The following is a 2,442-nucleotide window of genomic DNA, read 5'->3' as shown; positions in this document are numbered from 1 at the left end:
GACGAGAGCAGGACCCATCTAACACAGCTACACCTACGGGTGCGCTACATGTTCGATACAGGAAAAAATGTACAATTCGGGTTTTCACAAGCTTTTATCGAGATTTTACCCGAACCCATTAAATCGAGCTTTTTAATAATAAATAAGGTAAAATCTTGGATTCTAGTTTGGTCACAGTTTTTTTATTCAAAAGATCAGAAAAATTCATATTTTGATAAATAACCCCCTACATGTGTATATTATTGATATTCTGAAGAAGTTAAAGATGCAGAGCTACCCATATGATGAATTCCTGACCATGAGGCTTTTGTAGCCTTTGTTTCCAGGCAGACATGTGTTCCTAGTAGTATTCTCCCAACATGCAGCACACAAAGATTATCTCCCGCACTGGGGAGTTTTGTCCTTCATGCAGAATTCACTACAGATGAAATGTATGTAAAACTTTGTTTTCTGTCACATTTCCACTTGTACTTTCACAGGTCTAAATGCATTTGAATACAACTTTGATGTTTGTGTGTTTTTGTGTGATGGTGAGTGCAGGCTGAAGAGTGTGTTGTCGTTGTGTTTTTTTTGTGACAATGGATTTCCTTCCTAAATAAAAAAAAAAATACACTATGCTATTCATAGCATAACAAAAGCTGTTGAAGTTGCAAGGTGTTTTTTTTTTATATATATAATTTATGTTTCTATGTTTTTTTTTAATTAAGTAACAATAAAAAGAAAATGCATGCATATTACATTACATACATAACATAAATAAATACATACCGTATATACGCGAGTATAAGCCGTCCCGAGTATAAGCCGAGGTACCTAATTTTACCTCCAAAAACTGGGAAAGCTTATTGACTCGAGTATAAGCCGAGGGTGAGAAATGCAGCAGCTTCTGGTAAGTTTCAATCTCGTTTTTGGATGACTATTCTTAGGCGCCGGCTACTATTCTAAGCGCCGGCGAATGTTCTAAGGCGCCGGCGAATATTCTTAGGCGCCGGCTACTATTGTAAGGCGCCGGCGAATATTCTTAGGCGCCGGCTACTATTCTAAGGCGCCGGCGACCGTTTTTGCGCTTGACCCGAGTATAAGCCGAGGTAGAGTTGTTCAGCAATATTTTGGGGGCTGAAAAACTCGGCTTATACTCGAGTATATACGGTACGTATAAATATGCAGAGATTAAGTGCCATGTAGTATAAGACATACTAGAAAGTCCCTGCCCCATACAGCTTACAGTCCAGTGATCATAGCAGCCAAAAAAAACTTTTTTCTATAAAGATCCAATTTTATTGTTATTGTAAATTTTTATGACTTATCTTGATATAATTTACCGGATATTCATGGCTTTTGTGTATTATATATATATATATGTGGTTGTCAATATTTGTCTACTATGGAATGATCTTGTTTTTGGCCAAGTCTTCATGTACCCCGTTTCCATCTCCAGTCCTTTCCAAGCAATTATGGTTTGTCCTTTGATATATTATCTAAGCCGCTGACTTTCCCTTGTTCATTTGCTGTTGCTGGAAGGAAGGAGCGAGCGCCCCCCACCCAACTCCCCTGTGTCCCCTTCCCCTCCCTTGCCCCCAACAATTGGAAGGTTGTGAGCAGTTGACGGGGAGCGCTCCCAAGCCGCGGTGCATTCACAGTTCATGAGCACATCATCGCTAATAGGAGGCGACAGCAAAACCTTTACTGGAACAAACGGGAATATCGTATCAGGAAAAGCTGACCGTGCCGTGAACCGTAGCCAAACACAGAGCAAATTATCATCAAGTAAAATAGCAGGAGGCAGTTGAGATCACTTATGTGTGAGGTACCAAATGCAACTGCCACGTCAGCTCGCGTTACTTCAGGGCTGAAAACGAAATTATTGCGCAGAGAATTCAGGCCGAACATTTCCAGTGCTGCCACTTCGAGCGCAGGAAAAAAATTCTTATTTAGAAAGACGCATACACAAAAAAAAGCCGCCAACGACTTACGTCTCTGTTCGGCGCATTATACCGTGTCTGTTTTTGAATTAACAAGCAGGTGAATAACTTACCTCCTAACATTCTTGAAATAGAAAGAGGGTTTAGTAGGTGAGAAAAGTATCCCGCGAGCACGAGTTAAAATCAAAAGAGACTTTATTTCGTACTATTTAAAATAATAAACAGGCATCAATTACAGATGTACTTCCTACTCTGCGACATGTACAGTCACCTGACGCGTTTCATGCCTCTTTCTGGCACTTCATCAGAGGTGAGGTCACAGGATATCCTATGCCTTATATACCTGTATCAATTCAAACTGTCAATCATTTAAAAAAAAAACCAGCAACTTATTATTTTGCATATTACATGTCATTTTGGTTACAGCAGCTGTTATAATAAATTATCCGACACTTCTAGGATATAATAAACATAAAACAAGGGGCAATGAGATATATATGTCAAGGTACAATGAGGTATA

This window comes from Xenopus laevis, chromosome 1S (assembly GCF_017654675.1).
Source record: "Xenopus laevis strain J_2021 chromosome 1S, Xenopus_laevis_v10.1, whole genome shotgun sequence".
NCBI lineage: Eukaryota > Metazoa > Chordata > Amphibia > Anura > Pipidae > Xenopus > Xenopus laevis.
The sequence above is the reverse complement of the archived record's forward strand: the minus strand, read 5'-3'. Positions refer to the sequence as shown.